This window comes from Corythoichthys intestinalis, chromosome 3 (genome assembly GCF_030265065.1).
Source record: "Corythoichthys intestinalis isolate RoL2023-P3 chromosome 3, ASM3026506v1, whole genome shotgun sequence".
Lineage (NCBI taxonomy): Eukaryota > Metazoa > Chordata > Actinopteri > Syngnathiformes > Syngnathidae > Corythoichthys > Corythoichthys intestinalis.
The window spans coordinates 60928772-60950734 of record NC_080397.1 but is presented as its reverse complement, the minus strand read 5'-3'; the positions used below and the strand labels follow the sequence as shown (position 1 = coordinate 60950734).

Genomic DNA, 21963 nt, shown 5'->3' with positions numbered 1-21963 from the left:
GGGGGGAATCCAGCATACGGCTACAGCACCTTAAAACATGTTTTGTTTTCTCCTTGAGATAACTGTTGTTGTGATTTGGTCTAAACAAATAAAAGTTGATTTGATTTGACTTAGAACACATCTATAACTGAATAGTATGGACATGCAGGTGACAATGTTTTTGAGGTAACCTATTGTGGTTCCTCAGTTTTATTTTTATTACAGTTATTCTTTGTTCCGCAGCCCCTTTGAGCTCAATTTGACCCCCTTAGAAGGCTTCAAAATGCACCAAAATCGGCAAGCAGGTCAAGGCAGGTGCAATCTTTGATACCGCGTAAAGACAAATTCCAAATACACTATGTAGCGCCCCCTAGCAGTCATTCTTTGTCCCGCCGACACTTTGAGCCTACTTTGACCCCCTAAGAATGCTTCAAAATTCCCCAAACTCAACAGCCAGGTGAACACTGGTGAAAACTTTGATAAAATTAAATAAATAAATAAATCAATCAATCAAAATATGCGTAAATGTCTGTGATGCCCCTAGGAACAAAACCAATATTTCATTTTTTAAATTTGTTTTTATTAAGGTGAAAGAGGAGGTAACAACGCAAAGGTTAAAACTTAGAACACATCAGTACTATATGAATGGGATACCATATGCAGTGCCCAGACTGCCGTTAGTACTACATCCAATTTTCTTTGGGGTGGGCAGAGCGTGTCTGTGTGTGGGCACAGCCCCCCCCCCCCGGTAACGCCCCTGGTTGTAGCTATCAAATATTTTAGAAATCGAGTATTGTACTGAAAATTCCATTGATTAATCGAGTATTCGGATAAAATCATATATATAAATGTACATAAGAAAACAAGATATTTCACCTAATATTTAAAGTGCATATGACACCAAAAAGCATGTTTATTTCATATTTCATGCGGTGTTTTATGCTCCTGAATGAAATTGACCACTTGAATTTGTGTGGAAGCGATCGTTTTATATATTCAATTTTTAAAATCCGCGCCATGAAAATGAGTTACTTCCGGCTCCAGTCTTGGGATTAGTACGAATGCGAATGTGACGTCACGCGGGTAAGCATCTCACAATACAGCATTGCTTTATAGCAGGGTTCACTAAATCCGGACCTCTGTGACACTTTTCCTGTCGTGTTTTCCAAGTCTCTCTCCCCTAACACACCTGAATCAAAATAATCAGGATCATTATCAGGCTTCTGTGGAGGTTGCTGATGACATAATCATGTCATCAAGGTGTAAGATGCATTATTTTGCCATATTCGTGTTGACCATGTGGCAGCTACGCGCTCCTCCCACATCAGCCGGTTTTTCCGGCGGTCATTGTCCACCTGCTTCCCCGCAAATGAGCCCTCAGCAGGGGAACGACAAGCTCTAACTTGCTCACCAGATGAAACCAAGATTGAGCTTTTTGGCAACAAACACTCTAAGTGGGTCTGGCGTGCCACGAAAGATGCGCATGCTGAAAAGCACCTCATAGCCACTGTGAAGTATGGGGGTGGGTCAGTGATGCTGTGGGGCTGTTTCACTTCCAAAGGCCCTGGGAACCTTGTTAGGGTGCATGGCATCATGAATGCTTTGAAATACCAGGACATTTTAAATCAAAATCTGTTGCCCTCTGCCCGAAAGCAGAAGATGGGTCATCACTGGGTCTTTCAGCAAGACAATGACCCTAAACATATGGCCAAATCTACACAGAAATGGTTCACCAGACACAAAATCAAGCTCCTCCCATGGCAATCTCAGTCCCCAGACCTTGTTTTGTTGGCAAAAGGGGGTTGTACAAAGTATTAACACCAGGGGTGCTAATAATTGTGACACACATTATTTGATGTCAAATAATTTTTTCTTTATGTGGGATTTTTTCCCCACTGAATGAATGCACTTGTATTGAAGGTTGGATTTTTCTCTTTTTTTCCATTAAGGTCCCATATTATTTGAATAAAAAAAGCAAGATTGATGAACGAACTATCACAATCAGTTCTCCTGGCCACTCCTAGGACAAAGAGCAGGGCGCTCTATCCTAAAACAAGTAGCGTCTCGACCAGCCAGGTTAACCCTTTAACACCTAAGCCTATTTTGGTTGAATTTGCATGCATTTGATGTTGCCTTCATATTTCACAGAAAAAATTGTTGACAATGGCCAAGTTGGGTCCCTTTTATCAGGACACCTTGAACTTCATGTCCAAACTGTTGTTTTCTTCACTGACCAATTTTAATCCACATTTTGGACCCAAAAAGACAAAAAAAGTCCCAAAATCTTTTTTCAAAATTTGTAATGTTGACGTCCCACTGACAACCAAACATGCTCGACCAACCGTTTTGAAGCTTGATCATATTTATTCAACTTGTTAAGATAAACATTCAATAGAAAAAAATAAGATTGAATAGTTTTATGTTTGACAATTCAACACAAACAGCAGGTACGGTCATAGGCGTTTTTGGCCTTTACACATACTATGGTCAAAACAGGTTATATACAGTGCAAAATAGTGAGAGAAAAAAATTATATCTATCATCTAACACAAAAAGGGTTTGGAGGATATCTCTTTGTGAAGTTAGGTGTTGTACCCATCACCTTATCAAAAGTATATACCTACATGCAATCAAGCTTCTCGAACACACATCTACATAAAAATTGAAAAGATTATAGTAAAGAAAAAATATATAGAACATTGAAAAAAAGTATTTAAAAAAATATTGACAAATAGTTCAGTTCAATTCAAAATTTACAGGCACGCGACCCAGTAAAGTTTTTTTTTTTTTCTTGAACAGGTCACGGAGCTGCGTCACACACAAGCCTACTCTTCGCCGTTTGCACGATGCCGTCACCTCTATTCGCCGAGACGCCAACTCATGCAAAGACAAAGACAACAAATACGGCTCATCCTCTTCCTTGAGTTAATGAAATAATGCATTAGCTTGCGCTAAATGTAGTTTTATATTCATTCTGCACGTTTCAAAGTCGCTCGCTCAAACCAACCGGCCGTTGCTTGCGTCGCATGCCTCCCTTTCATTAGTTGGCGCCTCGTTCGGAAATTTATTAAAAATGATCACATTCGGTTCGTCCTTCTTGACTTCAGAACGGCTCTTGGGATGTGTAGTCTTTTGTGCTGCTTTCAGTTTTGAAAAAGGACAAGAAATGATGGAAATATGGAGATATAGACATGGTCCATGCAGCATTTTAATGCATATTTATGAGTGCAATCAAACTATAAAACTCAAATGACATTATCTCCCGTTTTTCTTGGTCGATTGACTTCAAATAAAAACTGGTGTGGACATCAACTTCCGCACTTTCAAATGAGACCAACCAGCGGCACGTGGGTGACGTAATTACAGCGTGACGAAGCTTCAAAGACGATATGCGTAAATGCGTCGCTGCCGACACGTTCGGTGTTAAAGGGTTAACAAAGTTGATAGCAGGCGCTTGGGACGTCAAGACCAGCGTCGGTCGCTGTGGCAACCACGGCTCAGCCACGAAGGAGGACGCACGAACCTAACAGCCCAAAACCGGCCACAGAGGGATGATCCCGAAACAACACCCAGGCACACCTTCAGCCGGGCCCACTCCAACGTAGCCTTCAAAAACACGGGACACTGAGATAACAAATGCTTCGCTGCTCGGAAACATTTTCTATGTAGCCTTGTTTTGGATCCAGCATTGGTCCCTCCGTCGTCTGTTTTTACCTTGTTTTTGACATAGTCGACAAATAAATTGTCAACCTGTTTTCGGTGAGCCTTCTTCAGACTTTTGGAACATGGAGTCTGTACAAAGGGTTAAAAACGGAAGTGACTCACGCGGGGCGACATCGGCAGAGCGGCACTTCGTTCGGCTGTCGCAGTTTCCGTGCGGCTTGGCCAGGGGGGCGATTTCTTCATTACCTAGAGTAACATAGCTGTAATCAGCTACGCATTTTACGTACATGTACCGTAGCCGAAAGCTACGACATTAGCCTGGCTAATGAAATATTTCAAATATATCTTCGTTATGGTTCCTCTTGGGTGAAAAATACTGGTGCACGATAATTATTGGTCCGATAATAGGAATTATGACGTCATCCCGATGATTCCAATAACATTTATGATAGGACCGATAATATGTACTGTTCTGGCTTTACAGTTTACGCACTAGTATGGGAAATCAGTTGACCATTTGCGGGGCATTGCTCCCACCTGCTGGTCAGAATAATTCACTGCATCTATTTTTTGTTACAGTAGTTTGGTTCAATCACTTCCACATTGCGGTGTCTAGCAGTAGCATTGACAGTCGTGAATGCTTTCTGTTACGTTTCCGCCTCGGAAATATTTGTATGTATTTTATGTTTGCTAAAACATATGGATGTGCAGTATATGTTTACTTCTGTGGTGAAGGGTCATATGTACAGAACTTCGTAAGTTGTGTTATAGAAGCCAGCCAATGCTTTAGTAGCTCAAGCTAGTGTGCTATGCTATACATATAATAGTTGTGTATATAAGTGTATTTTGCAGTTTGTTGTATATTGAGTATTGAATATGTGTATTTTTCTGTTCTATGTAACCCAGTACAGAAATCCTGAAGCTATTTTATTTTGAAAGTGCAATTATTTTGTAAAAGGAAATAGTTGTTGTTTTATGCTTTACTTCCTCCTGTGAGTTCACATGTGATGATAATAGTTTTTTATTTGGTCCGATTAACATGATCCCGCCCTCTCGAGACATCGTCACGAAGGTTCTTTATTATCCGTTCTTTTCCGCTTGGATGCTAAGGAGGAAGGACATAGTGAACTTCCTCGGCGCTTGGAGCCAATAGGTCAGCCTTGTTGAAATAAAATAATTTACTCAATGCTGAAATAAGGCTGTTTGAACAAATAATAAGAAGGAAATTCCATTTCCTCTGTGAGTGTTGACAAAATGAAGGAAAATAGTGCAGACATTCATCATTGCTAATTTGAGAATGTCATTTTGAACTTGTAGTGTATGTGAACCGGAGGATTGGAGCCTGCATCCACCCAAGTTCACATTAGAAGCAAAACTTCGTCTTGGTGAGTTGTTTTGTTCTCACTAAGTTGGCTAAATGCTAGGCGCGAAGCTATCGAAATGCTAATGCTAATAGCGATGCTAACATGAAGCTAGAGAAATGCTAATGCTAGGCGCAATGCTAACGCTAAGCTAGCGCGACTCTAACGTTAGTAAAGGGAAAAAAACTTTAGATTCAATGAAGAAATGTTGTTGTGTAATATTGTTGCACAAAATGATGTGTCCATTGTGTTGTATTGATTAAGATGATGATGTTGCATTTGAATGGCAGATGCATAAGCAGTAACTTTGATTTGGATATGATTGAAATATAAGAATATTACTGGTACTATGTAATATTTAGACAAAGGGAAAAAAGCTATAGCTACTGAAAAGATTCAAGTATTGATAAAAGGCTGTATACAATAATTTAGTTATTGTTATGCAGGCTGGGTTTTTTGTTTCTTCCTTTCATTCTATTCTTTGGATGTGGATGAAGAATTGGAAACTGGATAAAGACTTTTCCAACAGATGACGATGGCGAGCTCATGCCCGGAAACCAACTGATTTGAATTTAGATGGACTTTTGTTTATGTTATTGTATATATTTGTGTATATATTGCCGCCTTCAATTGTAAATAGTTTTGTACCAATATAATTATTTTGTTACTCATCTGGACTCCAGTTATTTCAGTTACTAAACATTATTTTCCTTATTGTAATCTCCGAGAACCTAGTTCTCTGCCCAAATACAATTGCATTCACGGTTTCTAAATATCCATCTTGCCTCCTCAGCTGTAGTTTTGGCTAAGCAAAGCAAACGGCTGTCTCTCAGGTGCTATAGTCACAGGATCTGTTCAAAAAATAATTTGGACCCATTATGAAATACTTTGAAGGATTCTTATTCATTTCATTCATTTTTGTTGTTTTATTGCTCTAAAACTTTTATAGACAACATTTTAATGGTCATATTCAATGGTCTATACTTTAAAGGGGAAGTTTAGAATTTTTTACATTAGGCTTAATCTTTGAGTTAGCCTGGGTTCAATTAGTCGCTGGAGTTGATTTGAACAAATTCTGTGCAGTTTGCCAGTTATTTGATAGTTTCAGGGCTTCGGAGTGAGAGCGCGAGTCAATGGTGGTTGAAATCAACTCCTTCAACTAATTAAACCCCTGCTAATTTGAATATTAAGCCTTATGTGAAAAATTAAAATTGTCAAATTCGCCTCATGTTTCGCCGACGGAGGACATTTTGGCAGAACGCCGGAACATATTTCCTCCACACCCTTCTCACCTTTTTAACCCCTGACCCATTTTCATGCCTGTTTATGGAAGTGCATTCATTCTTAGCTGGCTGTCGGGCAGTGCAGAATGGTAGTGAAACGCAGTTTTGTTCATGTCATTATGAAAAATCTGGTGAAATGAAAGGCAAATCTATGTTGAATCCACCACTAGTTTTTTTTTTTTAAACCTCCAGGTGTTCAAAAACTCAGGTTATACATTTAAAAAATTATATTTTTATTATCGGTTATCGATATCGGTTTCAAAAATTGGATATCACGCACCCCTAGTGAAAAAACATGAAAAATTTTTTTCGCCGTGGCACGACATGGTGTGACTGTCCAACTCCTATGCAGCCCACCACTACAGTTTCAAAAAACCCTAGGGGAAACCCTGCAGTACTGTGTACACAGTGCATCAGAAGAAATATCATTGCATGAGTTAAACTTGATTACCAACCAATTTTGGAGGCAAGTTTGTTTTTTTACAAGGTGGAGGACGATCGCAGAAAAAAAAAATGTTGATGTGACTGTGAGGGTAAGGCTAAAAAAGCTCCGTGAAAGCGCTTTGAACGTCCACTAACTGTATGAGCCCCGCTCTGCTGATAAGGACGATGAAAGGAATAATGATGACAGTGGGGTGCAAATGCAGTTCTATTTTTAGATGCATTCAGCTTTCCTGCTGCGTGTGCATGACTGTGCCGCATGTGTGAGGATGGATCTACTTGAATGAACGGCTCGTATTTGCAGGCACTTGCTCAGCTGCATTCATGCTCAGGTTTACAATACGGTCGTGTACAGTACTCCGTGTCAATTGTTTCCCACACTGTTGTGTGCACAGGTGTCTTATTTGTGCTGACTATGAAATTCGGGTGCTGCAGGGTAGAGCACTCCCACTTTATGAACGCATCAGGCCTGATTTGATAAGACTGCAAATAGCAGGCGCTAAACTCTAACAGATTGGGTGTGCAGGTTCGACTCATTTTAGGGAAGCCAGAACTCTCATCAAATCCATGTTTCATTTGATTTAAACACATTGCTGTTTCACACTAACGCCTTGCGTCTGCCGTTCAGTTTAGTGTTTAAAGATGCAAAATCAGCCGTCACAATTACTGTAATCTCAGGTTTGATCAATCACAATCACATGCCAAACTAACTTAAAATGCCAAAATAAACAATGCCATTTTGTGCATTTTGCTCCGTGTGTGACAACAGTTGCGTAGATGGAAATGTGCTGAGTGCAGCATTGTCGGTGTGATTGAACACCAGTGTATTATTGGAAGGTGTAACGACGCAGTAACTTTGTTTGCCTTCTCTCCAGCATTGACTGTTATCCGCCTATGTAAATGATGAACCAATAAAGCCAAGCATCATGATTTTAGCATTTAAACAGTGTCAGTGGGCTTCATTTTTTTCACAGTTGTTACTTTTTCTCAGCCAGAGATGATCCTAAAGTATTGACTTTCTTCAATAATGAATCATTTAAAGTTCATATTATAAGCAAAGTGAAAAAAATTCACTGGAAAATTACAGTGGTATGAAAAAGTATCTGAACCTTTTGGAATTTGTCACATTTCTGCATAAAATCACAATCAAATAGGATCTGAACTTTGTCAAAATCAGTCAGATGAAAATGCAGTGTCTGCTTTAACTAAAACCACCCAAACATTTATAGCTTTTCATATTTTAATAAGGATAGCATTCAAACAATGACAAAAGGAGGGAAAAATAAGTAAGTGAACCCTCTGCCTAAGGAGACTTAGTAATTGAAACCAATTTTTACCAAACATTTTGAGTCAGTTGTGTGCCCAATCACTGATGGGTGGTTTAAATCTGCCCTGCCTACTATAAAACACACACCTGGTAAGAATTGTCTTGATGATTGTCTGATGTGCATCATGGCTCGGTCAAAAGAGCTGTCTGAAGAACGGCGATCAAGGATTGTTGATTTGTATAAAGCTGGGAAATGATACAAAACCATCTCTAAAAGTCGGGATATTCACTAATCGACAGTCAGAGAAGTTGTCTACAAATGGACAGTTTGGCACAGTTGCTTCTCTCCCAAGGAGTGGCCGTCCACCAAAGATGACACCAAGAGTTCAGCGCAGAATTCTCAGAGAGGTATAAAAGAACCCTACAGTGTTTGCTAAAGACTTACAGAAATCACTGGCAGAGTCCAATATCTCTGTGCACACATCAACTATTTGTAAAATTATGGCCAAGAATGGTGTTAATGGGAGGACTCCACGGAGGAAGGCACTGCTGTCGAAAAAAAAAAACGTTTTGGCAGAATATTTAGTGGACTGATGAAACCAAAGTTGAATTGTTTGGGAGTAACACACAACGTCATGTGCGGAGGGAAAATGGAACAGCTCACCATCATCAACAACTCATCCCCACCGTGAAGCATGGGCATCATGGTTTGGGGCTGTTTTGCCACCTCAGGGCCTGGACAACTTGGAATCATGAATGGAAGAATGAATTCAAACGTTTGTTATGCAGAAAAAGCTGAGGCCGTCTGTCAGAGAGTTGAAGCTAAAAAGAGGATGGATGCTGCAACAAGACAAAACACAAAAATAAATCAACTTTGGAATGGTTTTAGAAGAACAAAATACATGTTCTGGAGTAGCCAAGTCAAAGTCCACACTTGAACCCCATTGAAATACTGTGGCATGACCTAAAGACAGCAATTAATGCCAGACATCCCAGGAATCTGACTGAACTACAGCAGTTTTGTAGAGAAGAATGGGCCAAGATTAGTCCTGATCGATTTGCCACTGATCTGCAGCTACAGGAAGCATCTGGTTGAAGTTATTGCTGCCAAAGGGGTGTCCACAAAATATTAAATGTGATGGTTCACTGACTTACTTTTCCCCCTTTTGTCATTGTTTGCACACTATCCTTATTAAAATATGAAAACCTATAAATGTTTGGGTGGTTTTAGTTAAAGCAGACAAGTTTTTCATCTGTGTGATTTTGACAACGGTCAGATCACATTTGATGGCGATTTTATGCAGATGAGTGAGAAATTCCAAAAGGTTCAGATACTTTTTCATACCACTGTATTTATATAAACCGTTTGTGCACAATGTGGATAATACGCAGATATCAAAATATCACTGGAGCGGACATGGGCCGGATGTCCTTAAAATTTCAGCCCAATTTCATAAAACGGATCCACTCCGGTGTCTATTTGAACAGTGGCTCAAACTCCGTAGGGAGTCACTTGCCGGAATAACAACCAGTTATGGGCCAGAACTGATCCAAAGTAGCAGAGACTACAATGATGTATGGCCCGGATATGGCACACCTTACCCAATCTGGGCCAGATCTTTAGCAAAACCATTTTCAGTATTAAATTTGCGGTCCATTTTTTCGGTGTATTATAGTGTACTGTGTTTTCGTGGTTTTATTGCAACTTGAATTTGACTATTAAAAGCAATAATGACAACACTTCTTTTTCATGCCATTTATTAATGCTAACATATTAACGCACCATAACAATACAATATTGTTTTTTCACAAAATATTTTAATTGGAACAAGCATCTCCTCATTAAAGATAAACTATTTTTAGACTATAAACGACATATTGTATTTTTTTAAGGTTCTGGGGTAACGGGGGAGACACAGACACAGAAGCAAACTGACAGTGGTAACAACAGTTCATTGACGATGAGAGGGAGTGGCAGATAGTGTCCGAAGAATCTGGTGGGCTGTTTGGTGATAGAACAGGTTAACAGGCGGGCAAGCAGTGCAGGATCTAGAAAAAAAGATCAGTATCAGGATTAAAGGATTCTTTGTTAGCTGAAAGCTGGAGTCACAAACTCATGGAGTTGAGTTGTTTATCGACGCTGATGTGAGACCAACACAACATTACAGTCTGATACACTGAACAAAATCAACAAATCAGTCTTCTTCACTGGAATCTAGTTGTGAGCCCATTGTAGATTGTACCAGCAAACTTAAAGGGATAAACAGCACCTTTGTCATGGGCATCCCAGCAGAAATAATTTTATTTAAAAATTTGAAATACTACAATTTCAGCTTGGCTTATGTGTGATAGTGTAGAAAAAAACATGAATAAAAGCCATTATTTCAAGGAAGTAGCCGGCCTTAGCGGGTGCAAGACATTTTATCAACACCGGTACTGTTTAAGCCAATCAAATCTGAGTATCCCAGATCTCCTGCTCTTTCCCGTGAAATCAGTCATACCCATTGCCCCATGCACCTGTTCATATTTTGTGTTAGAACATGATTTTCTTCATTATCAAAGGTGTAAATAAATTGTGATTTGCATTCTGTACTTATACTACCAGCAACTGCCTGTCACATGAAGGTCATTTATGCTGGTTATTGTCTGTCTCTTTCTATCTTTGTCATAATTGTTCAAACTCGGGGCATCAACTTCCTAAAAATGTTTTAGTACAATGTAATATAGATTTATTTCATACTCTGCAGAGTTCTTTACTCTTTTTACTCACTTTATATGGGATTTCGTCTAGATTGTAGCACTTCAGGTTGTGTATGCTCTTAAAGCAGTAATGTGAAGTAAGGTTGGCCAACCATGTTTTTAAATAATATCAATGGCTAAACAGTTATAAGCATATTTTCGTTATTTTTTTTTAACGCAACCCTTCCAGATTCTTTGTTTAACCCATAGCAACGCCCTTGACAACGAAAATGCTTTTCTTCGGCAATCTTCGGAAATCTTCGGAAATTACGTCACACCGGGACGTGCGAGGGAAGTGCGCCATAGAACAGTATTGTTTGTTGCATTGCTTCTCGATAAGATGCCACGGCGGTGTGTGGCGAGGTTTTGTTCTCACTCAAACGAAAAGTTGTATGAGTGGCCAAAGGATAGCAGGGCACGTAAATGGACATCTTTTGTTCGCACTAAGCGAATGAATTTCACACCATCATCGAGTAGTGTTCTCTGCTGCAAACACTTCGAAGATGCCTGCTTCCTTAACCGGTCTGCTTATGATCAAGGATTTGCCAAAAAGTAAGTGTGATTTTTGGATAGATGACTAATGACTTTGTCAAAGCAGAGCTGCCAACTGTTGTGGAATGAACAGTATAAACTAGCGACGTTAGCCGAAAGTTAACTCGTGGCAATCTCCGATCATAGTTGTTGTTGCGTTCGCTAGGTTAAATTGTGCTTTATCTACGATCTTGTCCGAAAGGGTTAATCCACTGTCAATCGGGAAATGGGTGTGGATGTGCATATAAACGGGTCGGCGTCGCGGTAATTCAAGGTCACGTTGCAGTAAGAGACACACACCGCCGGTGAGTTTGTGTACATTTATTTGTATTTGTATTATGTATTTCCACCTTCATGCTTCAAGCACTGCATTGCATTTATACGATTTGGCGTTTCTTTCACGGTGATCGCTTGACAGCCTTCTAGTTTGTGTTTTATGTACGAGAGCCGCTGACAGGTGACAACTAGCGTGTTGGCATTGAGTCAATCTCGCAGCGAATCAGCGAGCGGCTCAAGTCACGCAGTGAATTATGGGAAATGTAGTCTCGGGACAACACTGAAGTGGTGCTTTGTAATCGGTCCGCTTGTGTGAAAAAACGACATTTCCTCACGCCATTAGACGCCACTTCCTGCCGAGAGCCCCAAGCTGTGTTTGTACTGTTAGCTCCATGTGTTAATAAAGAAACAAAGTTGTCAGCACGTCGTGTGCTCGATACCGTTGTCAACAAAAAGCTCATAACAAGACACTATGCACGATGCGTTTAAGAGACGCTGGGATTGGAAGTAGTAGTAGCTGGTAGTACGAGGTGAGGCGGAGATGAGCGAGAAGCAAAACTTTGCGGTCTAATGTGAAGGCAGTCCGCTATTATTTTGTTTTCTTAATGTTGCCACAATAAAGTGGAGAAAGCCATCAACGACTCATCTCCTTCTTTCCCCCCAACGTTTTTGTATTATTATTTTATATGCACGAGAGCTGCCGGATCTGCCAAAATGAACATGAAGTCTGGGAATTTTTTTTAAACAATGTCATCAGATAGACAAAAACATAAAATTATGTGCAAATGCCTGCATCTTCAAATCATGAAAATAATAACAGCCTATATCTTACCAATCTTGTAGTCTCGATGGGTATTGTATCCATTCCATGTCAGGTAGTGACTCTAGGCACATTGTTTGCATCCTGATTAGCGTCTGGCTAATACATGTTAGGTCCATCATAAAATTCCAAGCGCCTCTTCTTCCTCCAACTCTTCAAAAACTTGGATCTCCTCCCTTGCGCTCGATCTATCGCTTATATCGCTGTTTGAATCATTGTTTGAAGGCCTTTGTATGGCGGCCGTATGTATGGAGCTGCCATCGCTGTTCCCGGTGTGACGTATCACTTCCGGGTTCGTCCCCTTTCAGGCTCGAACTTCGGAAACGCGGTTATATTGTCAAATATACAACATATTTTTCATGCTTTATTTGTTGGACAATGTTTAATTACTTTAATTGTGACCCTATTTGGCATGTTATGAAATTACTTCACATTACTGCTTTAAGGTTACTTATATTTGATTTCCATCACTGTTCACAAGCCTTTAAGATTTTTGGGTCACTGTAACTGTAAATCATGTGTGTTATACAGTAAACATACCAGGACAGTGGGGCTCATTTAGCGCTGCATGTCGCAGTGATCGAGGGGGGCCTCAGTGTTTCAAGTCCCCAGAGAAAGCAGGATTGGCTGAGCGAACAGCTCTGATAGATGGCCTCCAAACGTCCTGCTGACTGCTAAATTCACACACAAATACACCTTTTTCTAAAGGACATGTTATTATTGTAGCATGCGTGATACATAGCTATTTTTTTTAATGGTACTGTATATCAATTCATACCAACTGTGACCATTGCAGCAAAAATATCCTTTTTATAGCTGCAGAACCATTCTTCAAATCCCTTGGGCGATATAAACAAAAAAATGTTCATACAGTACTTGCAATTTTTAGTACTCCATTATTCCACTATGTTTGTGGAATGTGGGAGAAAGCTGGAAAACCCACACAAACCTGGATAGAACATTCAAACTTCACACGGGTAGGCATTATCCAAGGTTGAAGGAGACGTTCTACCATTTTTCTGACATTCAAATATCTGTGCAGTTATGCACTTAATGACAAATTTGACTTGACGATGTATAAGCAGTCTTTTACATTCACTTGGATTATCAATATTATCCAGAAGTGCTGTGCTCCAAAATGACATCACAGGGCACAATTTGTCAAAGACGGGCACTTAATTGAGCTTCATCCATTGCTATGAAAACTAAAAGATGTAAAAATAAATGCTTGGGCACTTAAACATACAGTCGCTGACAAAAGTCTTGTCATTTATCCATTTTGTAAAAACAATTGCTGATAACCTGACTTTTAATTATTCCATTGGTTTCAAAAATGGCTCATATGAAAGCTAAGACCCTCCCAAATAATGTTGAATGTACAAAAATTAGGGCTGTCAAACGATTAAAATTTTTAATCGAGTTAATCACAGCTTAAAAATTAATTAATCGTAATTAATCGCAATTCAAACCATCTGTAAAATATGCCATATTTTTCTGTAAATTTTTGTTGGAATGGAAAGATAAGACACAAGACGGATATATACATTCAACAGCGATCCATGGATCGAAAACACTTGTAGTTCTTAAAAGATATGTTAGTACAAGTTATAGAAATTTTATATTAAAACTAGGGCTGTCAAAATTATCGCGATAACGCGCGGTAATTAATTTTTTAAATTAATGACGTTAAAATATTTGACGCAATTAACGCACATGTCCCGCTCAGAAAGTATTCTGCCTTTTGGTAAGTTTTACAGCAAGACATTTTGTGCTGTCCAACAGCGAACTCTTGTGGTCGCTTTGCGACATGGTTTATTGTTTTCTTTCCAGTTCATTATGGCTGCACGACGTCTCGGGCTGATAATGTTGTGCTTATATGATCCTTGGACAAGATTTGTCTGTAAGTATGGTTGTTGTAAAGAATGTACATATTATGTTAGTAAGCGAAATGTTATATTTTTTGTATGAGACGCTTTTTGTTTGTTTAGTGAACCTGTATAGCGTGCTAAGCTAACGTTGTTGCTAATGCAATGCTTGTGTACTTTTTTTTTTTGTAGTTTTACGACGGTCTAAAGAGGACAATGGTTTGAGGCCATTTTATTAATAAATCAGATGAAAAAGGAAGAAGTCTAATTATTAAGGCGTCGTTCACTAGCTGTCTAGCTTTGGAAAAAGTAGACGCTTCGGAGTGAAGACAGCATAGACAAATTTAAATGACAGTAGAGAGAAATGCCCACTACAGTCCTTTTGTACCGTATGTTGAATGTATATATCCATCTTGTGTCTTATCTTTCCATTCCAACAATTTATTTTACAGAATATATATATAATTTACAGAAAAATATGGCATATTTTATAGATGGTTTGAATTGCGATTAATTGCGATTAATTACGATTAATTAATTTTTAAACTGTAATTAACTCGATTAAAAATTTTAATCGTTTGACAGCCCTAATTAAAACCCTTCTTAATGTTTTCATTTTAATAAAATTAGTAAAATTTTCAATCAAAATATAAACTAGTAGCTCGCCATTGTTGATGTCAATAATTACACAATGCTCATTGTGAAACTATTGTGTCAGGCTGAAACCCATAAAATCAGTCGCACCCAAGCACCAGCAGAGAACGACAAAACACAAAAAAACACAACAAGTAGAAATGACACTGCTGTCATTTTAATCTGTTTGAGCGGGGCATGTGCTTTAATTGCGTCAAGTATTTTAACGTGATTAATTTTAAAAATTAATTACCGCCCGTTAACGCGATGATTTTGACATCCCTAACAAAAATATATTTGTTTAACTGAAAAAAAAAATATCATTTAATGAAGACATAAAGGTCAAATTTTGGCAAGACAAAAGTTTTGTCGCCTACAGAAAGTAGTGTGAAAACTGAATTAAAAATGTACTTCAAATACAAAAATATGTTACATAAGCGAATTAAGTAGTGGTGCTGTGAGATCCAAATTTATTTTTTGTATGACTTCCATGGGCTTCGGCAAGGATTCATGCAATTTATTGATGAAGTCATCAGGAACATCAAAGAAAGCAGTATTGCATGCTTCTCCAGAGTTCATCAACATTCTTGGGTTTCATCTTCCATGCTTCCTCTTTCATCCTACCCCAGACATGCTCAATGATGTTCATGTGTGGTGACTGGGCTGGCCAGTCCTGAAGGATCTTGATCTTCTTTGCCTTGAGGAACTTTGAGGTAGAGATTGACCAGATATGACTAGGACACGCCCCCTCCAAATGTCCCCAAATTACCTGGTATGACCAGGACACGCCCCCAAATGTCCCCAAATGACCTGATATGACCAGGACACGCCCCCCAAATGTTGCCAATTGACCTGATAGGACTAGGACACGCCCCCAAATATCCCCAAATGACCTGTTATGACCAGGACACGCCCCCCAAATGTTCCCAAATGACCTGATATGACCAGGACACCCCCCCAAATGTCCCCAAATGACCTGATATAACCAGGGCACGTCCCCCAAATGTCCCCAAATGACCTGATATGACCAGGACACGCCCCCCAAATGTTGCCAATTGACCTGATAGGACTAGGACACGCCCCCAAATATCCCCAAATGACCTGTTATGACCAGGACACGCCCCCCAAATGTTCCCAAATGACCTGATATGACCAGGACACCCCCCCAAATGTCCCCAAATGACCTGATATAACCAGGGCACGTCCCCCAAATGTCCCCAAATGACCTGATATGACCAGGACACGCCCCCCAAATGTCCCCAAATTACCTGATATGACCAAGACACGCCCGCCTATTTTGTCTATTTTGGTTTTAGGTCGTTAGTAGCTTTGGTTTTGAAAATATTTGAATTTTAAGTTTTTGAAAATAGTCCCCCTGAGGATTGGTCCTGAGCCCCATGTAGTAGTATTTTTTAACGTAAAAATTTATAATAAGGCTCTGCAGATCAACACTGGGGTACGTGTCCCAGTAAAATATGTCTGGCCAATTGCAGGGCACAGGACAAAGAAACATTCACAGACTCATACCTACAGTCAATTTGGAGTGTTCAACCAGCCTAACTTGCATGTTTTTTTGGATGTGGGAGTTAAACTAGAGTACCCAGAGAAAACCCACACAGGGACGGGAAGAGCATTAAGACTCCACACAGGAGCTGGCGATTGATCTCAGAACTGTGAGGCAGATGTGCTAACCCCTCTACCACTTTGCCGCCTTGTTTTGTTTTTATCTTTATCCAAATGCAAGTTTCACTTGTTGTAAACGCACTTCACAACTGGTTGCAGTTTGAAAGATATAATCAGTGTACAAATAATTCAAAGCACTAAAATTAGTGGATACTGACGAGCTGAAACAAGAGTTGAGATTTTTGTGTCTATCTTTTACTGCCCCCAGGTGGCTGGGGCCTATGATTTAGGATGTGGCTCTTTGCTTAATAAACACACATTCAAACTCGTGTTTTAATCAGAAATTCAGCTATTCTGGAAGGCTTCTACCGGTATTTTTGTACTATCTTAAAGCACACACCTTGGTCTGCAGAGAGCTTTAATGACATCAGAGTGAGCTTATTGTTCAAAGGTATCAGTCAGAAGAAGTATACACAAAACTTCCAAGGCATAAGAAATACATCCCTTCAAATTTGATTAAAAAAAAAAAAAAAACGACATGAAAATTGGTCAGGGAGGTGCCAAAAGCCCGATTGCAAAATTGGAGGACCTGCAGATAATTCTGGCAAGTACAACCAGTTCGTGTGGCCATAGTGTGACCACTTTCATAAGGTCAAAATGGAGGACATATCTTTAAAAAAAAGAAAAAACATCAGTCTTGCAGTGTATTTTCATCAACAATAAAGTTTTACACAGTTTATAGATCATATTTGTGTAACTAAAAAGTAAAAAAAATACCTATTACCTGTTTGTTAAGAGCATTGTAAAAAAAAAAAAAAAAAAAACTTTAGCATTTTATAGCATTTAAGCTAGCAGACTTTTTCTATGTAAGTTAGACAATTGTTCTTTTGTTGTACATAGATCATTTAAAAATATATAGATATACCGTTTGAGGCACAGCTCAGGTATTTTAGTTTTTCATGTTCCTTATCCAATTACTAGATTACTCGAATTAACTAGTTCATCGATTAATCGACTACTAAAATATTCGATAGCTGCAGCCCTATTTGAGAGTAGGTCGGGATCAATAAAAATTTTTTTTTTTTTAAACCAAGGGAAAACCCCTGTGAGAGGCAGACATACGAAAAAACAAAGCAATGATGCAACTAGCAACTAAGGGATATACAGACTGTCAAATGGCAGCAAGCCGCCTAGGATCGGTTCAAAGACACTGCTGATGAGCAAGAATTGGATGCAGGTACGTCGTTGGGAACTCATTCCACAGCTCTGTAACAAAACAATCTGACCAGCAGCAGAAGGTAAAAAAATCATGCCAGTCTTCATAGTAGCTTAGCTGGCTAGCTAGCACAGCTATTCTCCCAGTTCAGGCCAACCACATAAAACATGGTACCCTCCGTACTTCAAAACATGTACTGAATATTATCGATTTTTAAATCAATGGCAATGATATAGGTACAGTATTTTAATAAAAGAGAACAATTGTGGCTTATTTGAGCCTACAAGTCTTTAAGTCCTAGGTTCCCTTTAAATTCAAAAAGTAGATAATAAAAGAATGCTTTAAAGAGAAAAGTATTTTTTTGCTCTTTCTCATAAATGTTTCTTTGTTGTTTTAATACCGTGTCATATGTCTGGATGTGTTGCTTGGCAATATATCCCTATAGGTCTAATGTTAAGAAAATGTTTTTGTCTGAAAAGCAGATGATGATCACTTTTGAACTTATAATCTTCTTGCTGTTCATTTTGTGGCATGACGCTTTTTGTTTGTGTAGATCGCTGATTATTTTAGATTAGAGTGTGTCCACTAATATGACAGCCATGACCTGGTGGATGTATTGTTTACGATTATGTATGTGGCACAGCAGATGTTCCTGTTGGGTAAGTCTTGGCACAGCTCTTTTGGCTTCACTTATCAACGCGTATAGCATTCGTGTCGCAATTTGCAGGGGGGTTTACTAGAGCGGTTAAGGGTACCGTTGCAGTCTTGACATGAGTCTCCGTAATCCACCGGCTGTTCCAGAATGCGTGCGTAAGGCTCAAGGCTGGCCCCATACAAAGGGCCAGACCTGAAAAGCACCATAATGAGGAACAGGCTGAAAGAAAAGGCATGTCTCTTTCCATTTCTCTGAGCGAAAAGAAAAGAGCAACATAAAGGAATAAAAGGCAAGAAAGATGAAAATAAGCCTTTCAAATCCAGGTTTTTGGCTGCACTGTCTCTTTGAGTCTATCTTGTCTTCATGCATGTGTTTTATCATGATAATAGATCGTTGGATACATTTCTCTGATTTGGAAAACTAGTGCTTTTTTTAGATTAATGGGGGAACACGAATGTATTAGGGTAACTAAACGTCATTGATAAACATAAATTCGAAAGGTCTCCCACCTTTTTTCCCCCGCAGCTCACAATAAATACAAATCCAATGTTGGGAATGAGTGTTGGCAAGCATTAATATGATCCAGGGCCAGAGTGGAACTCATTTTCAGCCCTGGAGTTTAATGCCATTGACCGGCCCACTTTATATCATGATCTACCGTATTGAAATAATGTAGTTATCATCGTGCTGTCAAGCGATTAAAATTTTAATCATGATTAATCGCATGCTGTTCATAGTTAACTCGCAATTAATCGCATGCTGTTTGTAGTTAACTCGTGATTAATGGCATTTTTTTTCTCTAAATGCAAAAATTACATATGGTGGAAAACACTCAGGTGACTTGAAGTTCCGCTCTGAGACCCCAATTTGGCTACATTTCAAAATTGTCCAATATGCATGTGTGATACATCATTGGAAAGCTTAAAATCTCAATTCTCTGGGGGAAGAAAATTTTTTAACAGTGAGTGAACACCTAAGTGTTTTCCCGCTATATATACACACACACACTTATATATATATATAAATATATATATATTAATTATCGTGTTAACGGGCGTTAATTAATTTTTTTGAATTTTTTAAATTAATCACGTTAAAATATTTGACGCAATTAACGCATGCATTGAATTACCAGCTCGCACATTGCCTCAAACAGATTACAATGAGGCCGTTTATGGACATTAAGAGTGAAGAGAATGCCACCGGCCGCTTGGGGGCAGCGCCGTTCCATACTAATGTTATTTCTTCTGAACGTGGGAGAATTAGTAGTTGTGAGATGTTTATGCTGTATGCACAATGCAATGCAAATTGCTATTTGTGCTCCACACATATTTCGGTAAGTTTTCTTTCTTTTAGTGGCAATTATGTGTCTCTTGTTGTATTTTGGGTAAGATATGTGCAGAGATATATATCTTATAAAGGCAAGTGGACACAGGCGTTCTTTGGACCGCGCCGTTTATTGGCATAAGCTTCTCCTTCACAACAAAAATAAGTATCGTTTAGTGAAAGCACAAGATAATATTAAAAATAATATAATATAAAAAAATTATATTCCTATCTCTCTCAAAAAAATAATGTTCACAAAAAGAAAAGCAATCAGTCTATAGTAATGAGGCTCTATTCTCACAGTTAAACAACAATGCAAAATGAACTGGCATTCCATATCAAAATAGCTGTGCAAAATACACGTAAAACTTACTCAGACTTTGGTCACTCTGTTCTTATTATTGTTATTTTTATTCTTTTTAATATTATATTAACTCTACTTTTGATGGAAAATTTTACAAATTTTATTAAAACGAAAACATGAAGAGGGATTTTAATATAAAATTACTATAACTTGTAACTATAACATTTGTCTTTTAAGAACTACAAGTCTTTCTATCTGTGGATCACTTTAACAGAAAGAATGTTAATAATGCCATTTGTGGATTTATTGTAACAATAAACAAATACAGTACTTATGTACAGTATGTTGTATGTATATAGCCGCCTTGTGTCTTATCTTTCCATTCCAACAATAATTTACAGAAAAATATGGCATATTTTACTGCTGGTTTGAATTGCAATTAATTGCGATTAATTCCGATTAATTTTTAAGCTGTAATTAACTTGATTTAAAATTTTAATCGTTTGACACCCCTTATATTTATATATATATATAATATGTATAGCCCAAAATGTGGCATCCTGAGGCAGACTGTGGCATTTATTGCCATTTTCTGTACAGCAGTGTATGTACCTACATACATGCAGTGAGGAAAATAAGTATTTGAACACCCTGTGATTTTGCAAGTTCTCCCACTTGGAAATAATACAGTGTGATTTCTGGATTTTCTGGACACGGTGGACAAACACCTACCATGAAAATTTCAAACCCGCCCATCATTTCTAAGTGGGAGAACTTGCAAAATCACTGGGTGTTCAACAACCTATTTTGCTCACTGTATATATCATGTATGTATGTTAGTATATACCTCAGAGTGCCACATTTTGGGCTAAAAAAGCCAAAGTTGCCTCACATGGCGATTTCACTCCAATCCCTCATGTGCTGTGCCCAGTTATAGTGTTTTTTTCCCTATTTTCCTCGTTTGAGGATAAGCTCAGGTGGTAGTTGAGTCCAAGATTGAAGTAAAGCTCAACTAACTGCACTTGAGCCCCCCCCCCCCCCAAAAAAATCCTGTGTAATCATTTTTAGCATGCCGAAACAGCTGGTGGAGTTTAGCGATATATTAAAAAAAAAAAAAAAAAAACGAGGATCTTGGCTAGCTTGCATAGCAAAAGTCTGCTAGCTTAAATGCTAAATAATGCTAATCAGAGGTTGCGCTAGACTTTTTCGTTGTCTGTCATTTTGACTGACAGGGTCATAAAAATCCGGTCATAATCTATTTTTACCCGTCACTTAAATTTTTAAAATGATAATAATGACATATTCAATAGCAGTGTTGGTCAAAAGCGTTGCGTTACTTACTCAACTCTGAATAAATTGAAGAAACTACCAGCCATGTTGTGTCTACTCTCTGCTCTGTTGATTTGTCATCCAAGACTCGGGGTGCGTTCAGTTTGACAATAGCGCACGTACTTCTGACTCCAAGCTGTTTGTCCCTGCTCATTCAATTAGGCTATGTTCATACTACAGGTCTTAATGCACAAATCCGATTTTTTTGTCATATCCGTTTTTTTGGCGTGCCCGTTCCGACTGCTTTTGTCCATTGAGACCATTCAAGTATTACGCATGCGCTCTAATTCGCAGTCCGACACGCACCGGTGCGCAGAAGCATCAAAACAAATGACAAGTCATCCATCATTCCAGGGATATCATATTTTGCTTTTCAAAAGGAGGAGACAAATAACAGACACAAATAATCCCCGTTTAGGCTTATATTCACAGTTTATATGGATCGATAGCATGCACGCACTGTCCGTGCATGTCACACACACATCAGGCAGTTCGCCCCGACTCTCCAAGACGAGCTGCAGCCAAACCCCTCTCCCGACTCTCGGCCGTGTAGGAAATGTTGAAATACAGCTCACATAGAGCAGAGAGAAAACCGATCATGCTCATGCTTATCCTCAACCCATTTTTATTTTTTTATGACTCTTGTCAAGCC

General features: G+C 38.9%; 1 protein-coding gene and 1 long non-coding RNA gene across 7 annotated transcripts in view; both read left to right on the top strand.

Annotated features, from left to right (window-relative positions):
- Positions 1-21963, top strand: part of ank1a (ankyrin 1, erythrocytic a) — a 283424-nt gene that overhangs the window by 51002 nt on the left and 210459 nt on the right. The gene's annotated exons all lie outside the window — the stretch shown is intronic.
- LOC130913333 (uncharacterized) lies at positions 3210-6896 on the top strand. The gene is made up of 3 exons (XR_009062762.1): positions 3210-4881; positions 4960-5027; positions 5450-6896. It is a non-coding gene; the product is annotated as an uncharacterized LOC130913333 (long non-coding RNA).